The sequence below is a fragment of the Oryzias latipes genome, chromosome 10 (assembly GCF_002234675.1).
Source record: "Oryzias latipes chromosome 10, ASM223467v1".
Lineage (NCBI taxonomy): Eukaryota > Metazoa > Chordata > Actinopteri > Beloniformes > Adrianichthyidae > Oryzias > Oryzias latipes.
Window position 1 is genome coordinate 23,202,061 of NC_019868.2, and position 19,055 is coordinate 23,221,115.

Below are 19,055 nucleotides of genomic sequence, written 5' to 3' on the forward strand. Positions count from 1 at the left end.
CAACAAAAACAGTCTCATTTTGTTTTTACAATGTGCACATCCATCTTTGTAAAAATTTCAATGTTGTTTGTTTTCATGGGAGAAACAGACACAGAGGCTGGATCTAGGTCGAAGTTATGAAACGGGCAACACCCACAGGGAGTGAAAGGCGGTGCCTCAGAGATCAAGTCGTCTTACTTCAGAGTAGGAAAATAGGCTGAGAAAAATAACTAATTTCATTAAAAAAATCTTCTTTAGTGTGTCAAAGGTTCACATTTATATATATAAAACCTTAACGACTAATTGACTTTATTTTCTACAACAACAACAAAAAACAAAAAGAAAACTTTTTTTTAATTTATTTTATCTCAGGATGTGCAACACCAGTTAGACTCTCCTAAGCAACCTTTCACCAGTATTAATGACAGCAGTTTTTAAATGCAGGGCTACCTCACCCTATTGGTGTGAGGATGGGTGGAGCCATGTATCGTCAAGTCCTAAATGAGAATCTCATTCCCTCCTTAAGCCAGGAGGCTTAAAATGAGTGGTCGATGTGTTTTCCAGTAGGATTATGACCAAAACGTACAGCCAAGGCAACCAAGGAAAGGCTGGAGAAGAAGAATTTTAAGGTCATAGAGTTGTCCAGCCGGTCTCTGAACCCCCAACCCTTTAGAAATCCTATTGAGAGAGCTGAAGCTCAGAGTTGCCAAGCAACAGCCACCAAATCTGAATGATTTAGAAGTCATTTGTAAAGAAGAGTGGACCAAAACTCCTCTTTGCAAAACCTGCCGGTCAACTACAACAAACTACAAGATCTCTGTGATGCTAATAAGGGTTTCACCATAGATAATCAAATACTTGTTTCCCTCAATAAAATGCAAATAATTTGTATTGTGTTTATTTTGTAAATACAGCTGCTGTAAGGTGAGACTGTTCATTCTTCCTGGACAATTATTTCTGTTCTGGACACAGTTTTCATTTCTTCATCGACTGTTTTATGGCTGAATCGTTCAGTCAAGCCTCAGCTGCAAAATATTCTGGGATGCTTGGAAAAGCCTTTTCTGTCTTTGTAAATACTGCTGACGGTGTGTCACATAGTTTAAACATTAATGCTTTTGCTTCTAGATTTGGTCCGTTGTGCAAATAAAAAGTTCAAATATGGAGGTTAATGAGAGGTCAGGCTCGAGTGAGGTTCCAGGAGATCCGAGCTCTTTCTACCCAGACAGTGTAAAGACATGAATAGGATTTGGCACGTGTCCCGCACTTAAATTCCACTTTGTATGTTTTTCATTATGTATTTATCTCTTGGTACTTTGGCAGAGTTTAAATTAAAGTTCTTGTTTAGAATGGAGGAGACAAAGAGAGACAAGCCAAGAGACGAGGGAGAAAAGAGCGATAATGGCTCACCATGTTATCGGTGTGTTTGGCAGGGAAATGCAGATTAGTCTGACTGTGATAGCCAAGCACCCACACAGAGAGCAGTTTGGAGACAAATTAGCTTTAGATGTGCATCTACCCAGAGCAGAAAAACAGGAAGGGGAAGAATTCAAAAACAGAAACTATTACCTATTTGTTTATGAGCAGAAAAGTGGAGCTCAATTTCATGCAGGAGGGCTGGAGGACAGATGCAGGCGCGGTGAATCTCCCGGTGAGTGACTGTGCATGAGTATGTTTCAGTGGAGCTAATTAGGCCCTGTCATTCAGAAAACTAGTCACAAGGTCTTCAACTTTAATTATATTCCTTTTCCAATCCCCCCCCCCTCTTATCACAATGTCAAAATTATGTCCAAGCACAGTTTGTCAAAGCCTGACTGTAGAGCAGATCACTTGACATTCTGCTGCTACAGATCAGACCTTTAAACTTGCTCCTATATGCCAATCACAGCTTTTGTTTTGGTGTAGTTCATTCTTGAGGCACTGTTTCACCCACCTGCTAAACACTGGCGGAGAAAACTGCAGCACGATCAAGAGTTTAGGGTTTTTACAGAATCCTGTTGGCTGGTTGCGCGCAGAACCAAATCCTTCTCCAAACGAAAACATTTGTTCATGGCTAAGCTCCACTGAAAACGGCTCCTTCGGAGGAGCCTGCTCTCCGAAAACAAGTTTACTTGTCCACAAGTTTGCTAAAATACAAAAGAAGAGAAAACTTGTGGCTGTCTTTTTTTTTTCTCCAGTTCCGGGAAACATAAAGTTCCAGAAAGTCTTTTGGTTCTCTTATCAAACAATGTTGTACAATGGCTAAAGCTCATTGCAGGAATCATTTTCTTATTTTAGTATTTAGTATTGATGCAGTATCTCAGCTGGGCCATCTCTGCCTCTGTTTCCCTCTATGATCTGTAATAGTTTTAGTAGACCTTTATGAGTTCCTTACTGACTTTACTAAACAGTTTTATAAGAAAAGGAATGCAGCTTTTTTTTTTTAAGTGAGTTCATTTGTGGTCCAAAAACCTTATTGATTTTGGGCAATTATGTAAGTAATAACATTCTTCCAAAACATTTTTTATCTAAGATTTCATATTCCTAATAAATTTCTCTACGTCAAGGATTGTGTCTTTTATGAAGTGTATCATCTCACAGAAAATGTATTAATTATATTTATTAAGATTTTTCACATCAGACTGAATCCATGAAGGACAGCTTTTCTCATAAACAAGCTAGAAAAATGCTAGCTGAATCCGTGTAGATGTCAAGTTATATGTTTTCATGGTAAATAGTGTCATGTAGTGAGGTTAAAAGAAAAAGAAATGTATAAATCTCTCTTTTACTATATGCAGTAAAGGAAGGCTGTAGATTTGGCAGAATCTCTGCTTGTTCTAATTCCTGAGCTGTAGCTGCTGCAGGCGAGATGTGCTCATCCCGCCCTATGCTGCGTGAATAACCAGCCAAATTGTTAACACCATCAGTGCAGCCCTGTGCCTGAGAGGCTGCCTGTTACATAAAAATATATCTTCATACTTTAAAACATTTACAGGGATCTCACCAGATGTTTCCGTCTCTGAAACGTAAACTCACAGAAAGGAACTATGAAATTACACCAAGGTCTTTTTATTCGGAAACATCTTCAGGCATATTTTTTTATTAGTTTTGAACAGTGCGGTTGTTCATTTTTGCAAAACTAAGCATCTTATGACTTTTAGACAACAACATGCATTTTGACAGCACAAAATACTTTAGATAATTGGGCCTTTTGTTTAAAAAATCAAAAGTATTGATTTTTATTATGTAGTCCATTTAAAATATCAATTTGCTCATTTATCTAAAATAATTGGACTATTGAAGTGAATTTTCAAGTGTTTATATATATATATATATATATATATATATATACATACATACAGACACACACTTATACAATATACATTTTCAAATTCTCCTACTTAAAAATATGAGATAGGCCAGTTCAAAAGAAGATGGATGGTTTCCTCTTGCAGTCTCCCCCTATCTTTTTTTTAGGTTCTTTTTCCTCCCCACGTCTCTACTGGCATGCCATAATTTCCCTGTGGGCTGATGAAGTGATACTGGTAACGCACAAAAATCCAGGAGGAAGCGAGATGGGAGGAATAAGGCAGAACAATTAAGGAAAAAGACAAGAGAGCTGTGGAACACTGAAATGGTCTGAGATTTTAATGATTGTGTTTTAAAAGTCATAGAGCTTAGATTGATTATTTTTAAGATATTTTGTGGATTTATGGAATTTCATGTTCACTGAAAAAAAGTATTTGTAGAACCAACACAATTAATAAGTAATAAGTGGAAACTCGTTGCACCCAAGTGTTTTAGTAAAATTTGCATTTCCTCTTTGAGTTACCCCAACACAAATCCTTTCAGTTAGACATACAGTATACTTGTTGAATTTTCACAACTTTTTTGTGTTGTCTCAACACAATTTCTGATAAATGTTTACTATTAAAAGTTTTGCACTAAAATGACTGTATTTCATTTTTTTATGTCATTGTTGAATTGACAAATCTAATAACCACCTTTTTTTAAGGTTCGGTGGCCAAAATGAAAATTCAAAAATGCAAATGATACTGTATTTGTTAAGCGGTGTGAGGGGATGTGATCTAGCAGGAGTGAATGTTAACACAGAGCTCTCAGTCATGAGTAGGGGAAGGAGGTTTTGCTCTGTGCCACTGGTCTCTCCCAGAACTCAGAGGTGAATTTCTTATGAACAACTGCCATGGCATTCTCATAAGGAATTTACACTATCATTTTTTAGTGTTTTAATGATAAAAAATAGAAGTGTCTTTTTGAATGCAATGGGGTTTCAGCTGCCTAAACATACATGATGTAATGGACATTAAGCCCCGGACTAGTGCCATTAAAGCCCTGAAACCAAGGCCTAAACTCTGACAAGTTCTCAGGCTCAGAGCATAAACAGGGCTGAGACCTGTCTGCCACCTTAGAATAATATCTGGACAGAAACAACTGATGATAACCTAAAAATGGAGAAAGATCCACAAGGCCTGAAATTAGGTCTTCATGAAGTAAGAAGCAAAACATACAAAAACATATCACTGGACCCTTGTAAATAGCACATAGGTACCTATATGCTTGTTGCTAGTAGTTTCAGTTTGTTTATAAAGACGACTTGAGGACTTTTGAAATAGTCTGAGTAAGTTTGGTTTTAGAAAATCAAGCTGTGAGAAAAACATATTGGTTAGCTGCTTGAACTCTGTGTTTTTCTGTGATATCCTGGAGATGGTAAATGCTTTTAGATCAGTGAATGGGTAATTTCTCACAGTACACCTGACCATAACTTATGGCACACCTGACACTCTCCCATGGCACACTAGTGTGCCATAGGAGATGTTTTAATGCATCTTTCAAACCTTTGAATCTTTTCAAACATTAGAGGTGGGAGCCGTCGGGCACCACATGCTTTTATTGAGGTATCTGATTGACCAATTTATAACTTGTTTCATTTACAAAAAGAAAAGCTATAATGTAAAAAAAAAAAAATGAAAGGGCCAGGACAAAGAAAAAACATGCTGCTCTGCACCAGAAAATAGATAGGCAAGTCAGTAAGAAAGTACTGCCAAGCTCAGGGGCGGTGTGCTTACCTTCCTTATCTACGAACCTCCTTGGTCCTTAAAAACCCTTCCATTCGCTTGCTCCTCCATGGCCTTCTGAAGAGTGCATCCCTCCGGAAATGACAAAAGGTTACTTCTCTCTTACCATTGGTGCATTTAAAATTTTGGTGTTAAGATTACGTGCAGGTTCCATATTTCACTGTCGATTCTCTGTTGGAAACTGTGCTGCTGATGGCTTTCTATGGTGCGGTGAATACACAAATAGAACCTTCTCTTTAAACTCACAACTTGATTTCACTTTCTCTGATTTGTTCTTTAAAAGCACCTTTATTCCCTTTATCTCAAGCATTGTAAAACTGATCAGTTCTAAGTTATTTGTATGCTCATTGCCAAGACTAATACTGCTTTTGTCTTTATCTATGCATCGCTTCCTGAGCCTGCGACCCCTTACTCCCCGGTCAGCACTTCAGTTTCTGGCGGATGACGTAAAGCCCTTGACAAAGTTGGCTGGCTTCCAAGTTCCACAGTCTCTGCTCGTCCTGCATCTTCCCTGCAGGTCGCGCCCCTGCACACCTTGAATTTCTGCACTGAAAGTGATGAGGCGGTGGACTCCTCCGCATTCCAAAGAGACTTCAGACTCAAATCAACCAATATGTTAGCAGCAGAAGGGAAAACAATTTTTCGGATTATGGATGTTTGAATACTAAATTTTGCCAGTTGGAAGCCTCAAAATTAGGATGTTCTAAAGCTCGTATTATAGTACGCCAATGGAGCTTGAATTTGGATGTTATTAGCATGAAGCATCGAATTTATGGCCTTAAGCCCGTATCTTAGTACTTCAGATGAGGCGTCAAAATTATGAATGTTACTTAAGCTTGTATCACAGTAGGCTCCACAAATTTGCATACCTCTTTTTCTCTTTTGTCTAGAAAGTGTGTTCCCTCCGTGGCGCTGTACTCGAATGGGAGCAGTCCAACGGTCAATGGTGCCGGGTCACACATAGCAGATCCACTAGATCTCATGTGTCAAACTCGAGGCCCACTAGCCAAATGTGGCCCGCCACGTCATTTTATATGGCCCGCGAGAGCATAAACGTATTTAATTTCTTAGAATAAAAAATAAAAAATCGTGTGTATTTATTCACATCTACGGGGAATCCGACTTGAAATATCAGATTGGGCAACTAGACATTAGGACTTAAACATTGTCCATTTAACCTAACCTGTGAGAATCAAATTTAAAATGATTTCTGCTAGAGTAAAAAGCAAACATGTTTTCTATGCAATTGTAATTGTCACTTTAAAAATTATATTAAATACATTTTATTTTTTTAAACAAAAGTTATTTAACATTAAGGAGTAGTTACATTTATTTCTCATTACATTTAGTTACATGAATAAGTTATATCTGGCCCTTTGAGGACACTACTGCTTTGCTGATGTGGCCCTCGGTGAAAATGAGTTTGACATCCATGCACTAGATAGTGTGTTCCTTCCGTGGCGCTGTACTCGAATGGGAACAGTCCAACGGTCAATGGTGCCGGGTCACACATAGCAGATCCACTAGATCTCATGTGTCAAACTCGAGGCCCGCAAGCCAAATGTGGCCCGCCATGTCATTTTATATGGCCCGCGAAAGCATAAACGTTTTTAATTTCTTAGAATAAAAAAAAATAAAAAATGGTGTGTATTTATTCATATCTACGGGGAATCAGACTTGAAATATCAGATTGGGCAACTAGACATTAGGACTTAAACATTGTCCATTTAACCTAACCTGTGAGAATCAGATTTAAAAGGATTTATGCTAAATGTAAAAAGCAAACATATGTTTTCTATGCACTTGTAATTGTCACTTTAAAAATTATATACATTTTATTTTTTTGAACAAGAGTTATTTAACATTAAGGAGTTGTTACATTTATTTCTCATTACATTTAGTTACATGTATAAGTTATATCTGGCCCTTTGAGGACAGCTGCTTTGCTGATGTGGCCCTCGGTGAAAATGAGTTTGACACCCATGCACTAGATAGTGTGTTCCCTCCGTGGCGCTGTACTCGGATGGGAGCAGTGTTGTGGTTCCGTGGGCGTGCCTCCGCAGTGACTACTCCTCACCTGCTTCTCATCATCTCGTCACCTGCAGCTCATTACAGAGATTTTTTATTCAGAGATGGAGCCGTCGGCAAACGCCAGATTATTGTGCCTCATGAGTGAGAATCTGCCAGCCCGTGCCTTGCCTCCCTGCCTATCAGCGAACTCCGCCAGTCTGCTCATCTGCCTTCCTGCCAGTCTGCTCACCTGCCGGCCTGTTCTCCTCCCCTCCATTCATCCCCTCTGCCACATAATAAAACCCAGTTCGCCACTCCATTTTTGTGTCCGCGCTTGGATTCTGCAAAGCTCCTCTGGTCTCACAACAAGCAGTTCAACGGTCAATGCTGCCGGGTCACACATAGCAGTCACACTTGTAAGCCGAAACATGGATTGCCTCCGAAACACAATTCATCTGACTTTTTTACATTTACATTCTCTTCAACCTTGATGATGATGATCTCTTGGTGTTGGGGGTAGTTTATAACCCAAAAGTTTCATGGAGATCTTGTCTTATGTAATTGAACGAAGCCTTATGCCAAACTAAAAGAATGTGAAAATACATTTCTTTACTGCATGAGTTGTCTGACTGAAGTGGGTCTTTACTAAACAGAGAAACAACATGGTTGTGTCAGAAGATGTGCCATCTTTTAGTTGTCAGTGTGAAATAGATGAGGTTTTGAGCTGGTTACTGTTTAGAAGGATTAATCTACACGTACAGTTAATGAAGAACAGAATTGAGAAGTTTTCTTTTGTGTTTAATTATTTTTTGGAAACTGATGCATAAATACAGATTAATATCCTGTTGTATTTTGCAGAGTCTTGTATCTGCTTCACTTTTGGATCTCACACCTGGCTTCTGTTGGTGATTGGACTGTCTGCCTCTTCAATTGTCTTCATTATTCTCTTAGAAAAAGTCCTCAGGGTTTCTGTTGTCAGTTGGCAGATGCTTGTTGATGTTTCACTGCTTTATGCACTGACTCTTTTTGTAATGTCTGCATCTACTGTCAGAGTCAGAAGCTGCAAGGTTTTTGATTTTTGTTCATTTCCAATTTCAAATGAGCTCACATCTTTATTGTCCACTCAACTTTATTTCTAAAACACACCCACATATTCTCTATGAATTATGATAGAAATTGTGCTGCACAGACATTATGGTTTTAAATTCTTTGTTTGAAAGAAATCAGCTTTATATGTTAGTCTAAAATGTATTAAATACAACAATGTACAGCTTGATTTCTCTGGGAAAAACTGTTTGAAAGTTTAGAATTTCCATTTCTGTTAAAATGAAGAATTATTTAAATGAATTGAAATACAAAAATTTTCATAAAAAATTAGATAAAAGACTTATAGACCATACTATCATTTGTAGAAACCAAAAAAAAAAAACATCACTTCAGAAAATAAAGTGGGAAAAAAAATGATTTTATTCCAATTAAGTACGCATTTTGAGGTTTGTCTATCAACTGTTAAAATAAATCTGTTACTTAATAAGTTGATAAATTTGAGTACATCTATGATCTAGATCCCAGACTTTAAAAACGACAATCTTGGAGCTCAAAGCAGAACTTCCAGCGACCACATTAGAGCCATATTGTTTGGTACCTGCCGACTCGTGTACTCAGACTGAAATAAGGTTTGTGTCATATACTTTTCCCACTGCTGCACCCATTTCTCCTCAAACCCACACAGATAGAATGGGGAAATACCAGCCGAGTTAAGCCGCAGAGCCAGCAGATAATAAGAAGCATAAACCTGGCAAGCAGCTCCAGCAGCATTGGTGTCAGCTAATGGGAGAGAGGAGGCTACTTCATCACTTTGTGGGGCAGAAGTCTGACAACTGTCTCTGAGAGATGCACACTAATTGTGATTTGGATACAGTGAGCCGAAATGTTTATTGACAGAGTCCCTGTACTGGTGAAGAAGTGACATGTTTGGGAGCTGCTCTGCTTTTACACTAAATGTGGTTGTGAAAGAATCGCAATTTTGACAGATTAACACCCCAGACTGCCTGATCCAAGACGCGCCTGGCAATTTACAGACATGACAGAAAATAAGTAATGTTAGAATTTTTGTGGATTTGCTTTGCATCTTTGTTTAGGTGGTTACTTTAAAATGGGCTATTTGACATTTATTTCACATAAAAAAAACAGCAATTACATGATTTTATTAGGGATGTGGAGACTTTTCCTTGAAACATTAATGAAATGTCTCAAACATAGCTTGTTAAAAATAGTAAGTAGCTGGTTATAGCTTACCTCATGTATGCAAACTTTGCTATTCCGACTTACTGGGTTTAAAGGGCTTTTAAAAAGATTGGATAGTTTTTAGGTAATTTTGGCTGACTTTTTCTTTTGTACTCAAAAATAATAATAATTGGTAGGAACTACAAAGGGTTTCACTGTGCATGCTGTTTGCACATGTTCACTCAGCCGTTGAAGAATTTGGTTTCCACATTGGAACATTTACAGTATGTATATATATATATATATATATGTTGTGATGATGTTAAAGATTCTACAGAAATACTCAGACATTTTTCAGTAGCATATTTTACTGCTCAGAACCCATACATTGTGCGTGTCAATACTATCTTCTTGTCAGTGTGGAGTTGAGCTAAGGTGATATTTCTTCTGCTTCATCGTTATTATAAGAACATCCTCGAGAATCAGGTCTCCTCACTCGGCAAAACGAGAAGCGGTGACACACGGGATGGTGTTGGAGGTCATTAATTGTGTAGATAATGGGGGTGTGCCAGTCATGAGACAGTGAAAATAACTGTTGTTGTTTGAAGAATAAAAGTAGTCTGTATTTGAATTGACAGGTGGTGATGGCTCCATAATCAAGCTGTTTCAGCTTCATTTCTCTTTGGTTTAATTAGCACACATGAAGATGGACATGTGTTTGGTTGTCTGTTTGGTTAAACAGCAAGGCGTGTTATTTTTTTGACACAGGGATTAAAACATTCATTAGAGGTGACTAATTAGGGGTGACTGGTTCACACGCATTCAGAGGAAGAAATGTGTTGATTTTTTTTCTGGGAAAGTCTAACATTATTTTATTTTTGGAATTTTCCTATAACTTCCAAAAATGATTTAATTTTAATACTTAACTGATGCAGGGGCTACACAATTGAAAACAGAAGGAGTAAGAACTTCAGGATAGGAGCTTTGTCTGTGAAAAATGTAGAACTTTTTCGTGACCTTTAGATATGTTTATTTTAAATTAATAGCTGGAGTTCTAGGACTGATATTAGAGTATCATTGATCATATTATCTGTAACAACATGTTAAAATAAATGTTTTAATGTTGGTAATCCAGCTGCAAAATGGCATAGCGGTTAGACTACAGTCACATTTCCCAAAATGCAACTCCCTTGGTGCATGTGAGTGTGAGTGTGGCCCTGCAGCAAACTGGAGACCCTTTCAGCGTAACGGTAGCCTGGTGAGCTTCAGCATTGGGCTCTGAAGATGGATGTATAAATGTTGATTATTATTGAATGAAATGCTGAAGGTGCAGTCATCACCACTATCTATAACATCTATCTTTGCTGCAGAGGTTTCAGACTCATCCAAGCATAAAGAAAGCATTTTCTGAACACTTTTTTAATTATTTAAATGTAACAGTATTCACCACTGAAATGTGGAGAGGATGCCATATCCCGCAGCCAATATTACATGATCTTTTCCAGAGGTTTGGTTTGCTGTGATGTATTACTGTACTTTAAAGGGTTTTAATGCTGTCTAGATAAACAACCATTTTAATATCTGGTTGCAACCTCTAACTCTTCTAGCTTGAAAACATCTGGTAAAATCCTGTCTTGCTCTTTGTTGCATTTTGTCTGAGATGAATACATGGTTTATTGTACTCAACCTCCAAACCCCTTAGAAATGAAAAAGTACAGAGCGTTGTCTAAGGAGGAAGAAGGCTCAAACATTCTGTCCAAAAGTCTTGTACTTTATTTTGAAAATTGTGCATTGAGACTCAGCAAACTTTTGAGTAAAAAAAAAACATAAAACACATAGTTTGTACTTAGTTGCTTGACATTTATCTGTGTGACCAGTAATCAGTAGACTCAAGCACCTTTAAAGTTTCAATCGGCATGTGGCCGAGTCATTCTGTCTTTGACATTTTCCCCCGGTGAGAAGTTTAATGAGGACAAGTGCTTACATGTTAGAACTGGAAGCATTATTCAGGCCACGCTTGTAAGCACTTTGGCAGATCTACATTTGGCTGAGCAAGTATTTTTCAAATATCCCTCCAAAAAAACACTAGTTAGACTTTTAAACATCTGATTTTTTTTTTTTTTCACATCCTGATGCAACTCTTTAAACATCACCAAATATAAGTAACATTTTTTCAGCTATAATCTTCACCACGTATTCTGTTTCTGAGGACATCTGTGAGAAGTGGTGGGAAAACTGCAGAAATACAGAAATTATCTTTAGTCTTAAAAACTGAAATAATATACGGCTTTCTGAAATTTTAGGTCATCATAAGTACGTGCAACTTACATTAGCCTTACATCAGCCGAATACTTCACGATCCCCTTACCACACGCACAACAATGGTACGTTCCATAGAACTCCTCTCCCTTAACCTCTTGAGACCTGGCATCCATATACAAGGACATCACATTGTGGGGTTTATTTTCCATGTAGTTAATTCTATCACTACGAAATAAGAAATTAAAAAGAAAAAAACATAAAGATCCACACCAAGATCTTGGGCTTCAAGAGGTTAAGGTGACCATGAGCAAAGCCAAGACACACCGTCCTCTCTATGACCGTCATGGCCCGGACAAACCAAAAAGGGGGACGGACCGGAAACGCAACAGAGACAATGTAAACTAACTGACGGTCATTTTTTATTTTTTTTATTTGAAATGGCTTATTTCAAGCAACTAATTAGAAATAATACACATAAGCAATATAATCATCAGTTATACATTCATATAACTGATGATTATATCAGTTGTATGAATGAATGAATACAGTAACTAATCAAACTTAGGATAATTAGACATACTAATAAATATTGCTTGAAAGGGAGTGGAAGGAAGCGAACTTATATAATCCCACCCCGTTATACTGTAACCATTTTATTACATGATTTATCAATATCCGGTTCCTAACTTTTATCAAACAGAATTAAGAATCTTGAAATATCAATAAAGCACATGACAAAGATGAATTACTTAATTGTAATGTAAAAATAACTATTTTAGAAATCAACATGGTAAATGCAGATCAGTTATATAAAATATATGCAGATTATGTTACTTATAAAAGTCATTCCTATGGTTAAAAAAATAATACTATATCAGTAAAATACACAACACTGTTTCAGAGATCTTCATAGCAAAATTTCATCAAGGATCAAAAATTAAGGGGTTCCTGATGCTGTAGTATCGCGAGACTCGACGAGACCAGTGTGGCAACTCAGCTAGGCGGTGCATAAGTAGCAGAACAAACATTTCTGAATTATATCATTTTACCGCCATATCAAATTAGCTGTAAAACTAACATCTGTATAAGTTGAATAAGCCTTTTGACAGCCTGGAGGACCTGGAGAATTATATAGACGGCTGCTACAATACCTTAGTTATGGGGAAGACCAACACCACCACTCCTTCCTCCAAACGCGTCCGACCAGAAAATTCTCCCGGAGCTGTCTCGTCTCCAGGCAGTGGAATCAGTGAAGCTTTAGATTCCATCGATAAAAAGCTCTCCAGCCTTGATTGCCGCTTGTATCTGCTAAAAATCCTCCATAGAGAGTTCCAAGGCCTGCGAGAGTCTCTGGAGTTCAGCCAGCAGCAGGTGCGGGAGCTCGCAGCGGAGAATCAGGCCCTCAGAGAAACTGTCAAGACCTTGAGCAGTGACACCGCTCGCCGTTTTGAGGAAAACCGCTCGATCAAAGAAACCCTCCTGGATCTTCAGTCGAGGAGCACGAGGGACAACCTGGTGATCTCGGGGATTCCAGAGGAGGCAGGAGAAGACCCGGAGGCCACTGTGAAGTCCTTCATGGAGGCCCACCTGAAGCTCCCCAAGGTGGAGGTGCAGAAGATTGCGTTCCAGAGGGTGCACCGGCTTGGAGGAAGAAGGTCCGACAACCAGCGTCCGAGACCGATCGTAGCCAAGTTTGACCAATATAAGCAGAAGGAGCTAGTGAAGAGCCGCGGCCGGGAGCTGAAGGGGACACACTTCAGCGTGAATGACCAGTTTCCGGTTGAGATTCTGCGGCGCCGAAAGATCCTTTTTCCTCTGAGGAAAAAACACATTGCCAACGGGTCCAGAGCCGTGGTTTCCGTGGACAAATTGTTCGTGGATGGAAGGCTCTTCCGAGACCCGGAGATCACCCCCTGGCTTTGCTGAAGATCTGACATCCGTACTGCGCTAAAAACAGCTGCTAAACGTGTTGAAAATGAATGAAACCAGCTCATCAATCATCACACCTCCATCTCGTTGAAGCAGTTTAATTTTTCTCGTTTTCTTGTTATGTTTGTTTCTGTTTTTCTTTACCTGTTTCTTCTTTTTAGTTTCCCCCTCTCTGCGTGGACTTGGCTCTGGGCCAAAAAGATTGAAAGTGTTATCTCACCTGATTGATCTTAAAGCAGATATAGCTCTACTGCAGGAGACCCATTTATGTGAACCATCTCATCAGCTCCTCTGCTGCTCACAATTTCCAGTCATATATTCTTCTAGTAATAACTCCAAACAAAGAGGGGTTGCTGTTTTAATTAATAAAAACGTTACATTTACTCATAAGGATACAGTTACTGACCCAAAAGGTAGATTTGTAATTATTAATATATCCATTCAGAATAAGGACTATTGCGTAGCCAGTATCAATGGCCCGAATGTTGACGACTCTTCCTTCTTTCACAGATTTTTCACCTCACTCTCGGTTCACTCTGACTCCACAATCATTATAGGAGGAGACGTAAATCTGATTCTGGATCCTGAACTTAACAGACTCAGCAGAGCAGCAAACCAGCGTACATGGCGGTCTGCAAGTGTTCTAAAGCAGTACATGAATGATCAGGGTCTCTGCGACGCTTGGCGCTCATGTCATCCAAGCACTAATGGGTTCACCTTTTTCTCTCCAGTTCACCACTCACACTCCCGTTTAGACTATTTATTAATCAGTAAATCTCTTTTAAAAGAAATTAAAAGTTCCAACATTCATCCGATTATTATCAGTGATCATGCACCAGTCTCTGTAAATATTTTTAGGGAAATATCCACACCCTCAGGTACAACCTGGAGGTTTAAAACGTCTCTGTTAAAGGACCAGGAATTTATTGAATTCTTTAAAAAAGAGTGGGCAACCTTTTTAGAATTTAACAATACTCCTGATATTTCACAATGTCTTCTTTGGGAAACAGCAAAAGCAGTCATGAGAGGGAAAATCATCTCTTATTCAACGCATAAAAAACACAAAGAGAAAGCAGATTTATTAGAATTAGAAAATAAAATCAAAACCCTGGAGACTGCTTGTGCTGCTTCTGCACAGGAACGCATTCTGGGAGATCTGAAAAATTTAAAGCTGCAGTTAAATGACATCATTGATAAACAAACACAATTTCAAATACAAAGGCTACGACTTGAAAAATTTGAAAACTCTAATAAATCTGGCAAATTTCTGGCTAATCAGCTTAAAATTAATAGAGAAAAATCAACAATCACTTCTATTATGGACCAAACAGGAAATGTCACTCACGACCTGGTCAAAATTAATAACGCATTTGAAAACTTTTATAAAAACTTGTACACATCACAGATCAATCCGTCAGAGCAAAGTATTGACTCATTTCTTAATAATGTAAACCTACCCTGGTTAAATGAAGATCAAATCACAAACTTAGACTCTCCGCTCTCGTTGTCTGAACTTCATGAAGCCCCGTTACTTATGCCTCATGTTAAAGCACCAGGGCCTGACGGCTTTCCTGCTGAGTTTTATAAAGAATTCTGGGAACAGCTGGCACCAACATTTTATAAAACGGTCACATCTATCAATGAAAGTCAATCACTACCACCTAACATGAACTCAGCCAACATAATCCTTCTTCTAAAACCAGACAAAGATCCCACTAGTCCTTCAAGCTATCACCCCATTTCTCTAATCAATGCAGATGTAAAAATTATCTGCAAAGCACTAGAACAGAGAATAGAAAAAAATCACTCCTCACATAATTCACTTCGACCAGACTGGATTCATCAAAGGCAGACACTCGGATGACAATCTCCGAAGACTTGTTAAAATAATAGACTTTGTCACCATTAAAAACCAGGAAATGACCATACTATCACTGGATGCTGAAAAAGCTTTTGACAGAGTAAACTGGAAGTTCCTTATTGCTGCCCTCCATAAGTTTGGTTTTGGAGAATCATTCATCAATTGGATCAAAATATTATATCACAACCCCAATGCATCAGTTAGAACTAATAAACAGACTTCCAACAGGTTTTTTCTTGGAAGAGGAACCAGACAGGGTTGCCCACTCTCTCCTTCTCTTTTTGCTATATTTATTGAGCGTCTAGCTGCAGCAATAAGACAGAATGAGAGCATTAAAGGAATTAAAACCAAACACGGCCATCATAAAATTAGTCTCTATGCAGATGACATATTACTGTTTTTAAGTAATTTACATTCTGTAAATGAAACAGCAACAATCATTAATGAATTCTCCTCCAAATCAGACTATTCCATTAATTGGAATAAGTCTGTTTTATTACCACTCAATAGGAATGCGGAACAAAGACTCACAATACCAGTCAAATCAGGAAATATTAAATATCTAGGTATCAATTTTTCCCCCAAACTATCAGAACTGGTGCAGCTAAACCACACCCCATTACTGAAAAACATACAGGACGATCTAACACGCTGGACCAACCTGCCTCTGTCCCTTATGGGCAAGGTAGCCACGGTTAAAATGAAAATCTTACCCAAGGTTAATTATCTTTTCTCAATGATTCCCACACAACCGCCATTAAAATGGTTCAAAATATTAGACTCATCCATATCAAGCTTTTTATGGAACAATAAACCTGCAAGAATCAGTCTAAAAACTTTAAAATATGCAAAAAGCTGTGGAGGCTTAGAACTACCTAACTTCCACAAGTACTTTGTTGCAAATACAATACATCTTAAAATGAATTTAAAAAAATCCAGAAACCAACTCATGGTTAGACTTGGAACAGGCATTATGTGGAAAGATCAACCTGTCAGATCTACCATTTATTAGCCAAACAGTTAAAAAACAGGATTGTTTCAAAAGTATTAATATAAATGCCACTTTAACAGCCTGGTGGGAATTTCTCAAAATATCAAAATTATCAATTCAACCGTGCAAAATGACACCCATCTGGAACAACCCAGACATCCTTATAAACAAAAAAAATGATCCACTTCCCAGCTTGGTAAGCAGGGGGCATAAAACAACTAGAGCACATAATTATTGATAGAAGATTCATAACTCCCCAGGAACTTCAAGACAAACACGGAATAAATAACTTCTTGGAATATTAGCAACTTAAATCAATTATTACTAAAAAGTTTAAATACAGAGACAACGATTTAAAGCTACCAGATATAGTTACCACTCTGATTAATTTCTCAATGAATAAAACTCTCTCCAAAATATACAAACTTTTATATAATTTAGATAATAATATTTTACTTCCGACAACAAAATGTGAGGCGGACTTGAGCATCAGCACAGATGAAAGCTTCTAGTCAGAACTTTGTCTAAACACCTTTAAACTGACAAAAAGTCGAAATCTGCAGCTAATCCATTTCAAAACTCTTCACAGAATTTACTACACTGGACAGAGGATGTTCAAGATGGGTCTCAGTAACTCAGACATTTGCGAGCACAGTGACAGTAATCTACCCGACAGTTACATGCACGCACTGTGGTTCTGCACGCCTGTCCAGGCTCTCTGGCAGCAGGTATGTGCCGATCTATCAGTCTGGCTTAACGTTTCAATCACGGCTTCACCGTCACTGTGTGCTTGGTGACATGAGTGCCATTGATATAGAAGGAGAATTAGTATCTATCATTTTCATAACTCTTTGTATTTCTAAAAAAACTATTTTAATAAATTGGAAAAATATAAATATAAGTCAACACAGAATCATATCAGCTTGGAAAAAATGTCAGTCCAAAGTTCAAGTAACTTTGAAAGAATTCAGTCTCTCTGGTCTCCCATAGCTGACTCCATGACTTAGGGGGTGGGGGGGGGCCTGGTTGTCGCTGCTCTTTGCCCTTCTGCCGTGGTTCGGAGTGGGGGTCGGGGCATCCGGTGCCTGGCGGGGGGTGGTGGGGGCTCCGTCGGTCGGGGGGTCGGGTCCGGTGCCTGGGTGGGGCGGGCTGGGGTGCTGCGTGGTCCTCTGGACTTGGGTGTGGGGATGCGTGGTGGTGGTGGGGGGGGGGGGGGGTAGAGTGGTGGTCTGGCTTGGCTTGTGGGGGTTGGTCCCTTTGTCTGTGCTGGGGGGGGTTGCCGGGGGGCCCTGCTCGGGGGGGGGGGGGGGGGGCAGCGGCGCTGGATGGGCTGGATGGGGACAACCCTCTTGGGACCCCCGGTCGCTCTGGGTGTCATCCGCTTCGGCTGCGGGGTCTGGGGTGGGGGGCTTGTCAGCCCTGTCCTGTGGGGGGGCGGGGGAGCCTCCCCCCCCTCCTGGGGGGGAGGGGGAGCCCACTATTGGTACGGGACATGGGGGGGTTGACGGGTCGGGGTCTCCGCTGAGGCAATCGGCGGTTGCCCCGCCCAGTTGGCTGCCTCGGTCCCGTCGAGGCCTGACCAGAGCTCTTCTAGGGCCGGCGTTTGGGGGTGGGGGCCTGGACCTGCTCCGGGGGGGTGACGCTTTATGGCTCCTCTCTCTCTGTGTGGGTTGGGCGGTGCTGGGCCTGTGGTGTCGGCGCCTCCGGGGATGGGGCCCCTGGGCTGGTCGGACGTGGCCCCTATGCTGGGGGGGCTGGGGGACAGCTGTTTGACCACCGGGGGACAGTCTACTAGCTGTCCCCAACTTACCCCCTTCCTCATATGACCTCATATTAGGGTGAGGGGGTGGGGGGTTTAGCCTGCGAAGCGCCTTGGGGGGGCACTTCCCCTCAGTTCTCATCTGCCTGCCCAGCTGTTAGGACAAATTAAAAAAAAAAAAAAAAAAAAGTATCAAAAGTTAAAAACATGTGCAAAATTATGTTATAGTAGGAAAGATTTTTGAATCAATTTATCAATTTTTGGAGCAAGTGAAGTAATATTCATTAAACGTCGATCAATTTAACCATTTTCAATAAGTGATTAATCATTTGTTTTAATTTTTTATTTTGTATTTTTTAGATGTTTTTTTATAATAAAGTAATGCTGTAAGGGAAAACTAAAAAGGGTCCATAATCTGTCGATAGTCCAAGGTTGGCATTTCTTCTTCTGCTGATTAACAGCCGTTCTTCTGGGTTTAAACAGTTTATAGTTCTCTTTGATGTTATGTCTGCAGACATTAGATTCAGGTCCATATCCTTCTTCAGCTGATAACAGCGGTGGTGAATGTTGAGGTCAAGTTGTCTGCAGGTCAAAAACTCTCTGCTGAGAATCAAGTTACGTTAGACTTAAAGAGAAAGCAATGAATCTAGGCGTCATATTTCTTGAAATTATTTGGCTCTTTGATTTACTCCATGTTGTTTCAGGCGACCGTGATCATACACTTCTCAAAGTCCTTCATGGTGTTCACAACCAGAACCTTGGACCGGTCCGGTAGACCGAGTGGTTTGACATAAATCCTGCAGCCTTTAACCCAAGTGTTATCAATCTGCCTCTGCTTCCTGAGAAGCCTGGCATGTTTGGAGATTTCAGCATTCCTTCTGGTCAGATGGTCGTTCCGATAAACAGCAGATCCCTTCAGATTTCTTTTTTGATTCATCAGAGCTAGCTTGTGTTTTTGATTCACAA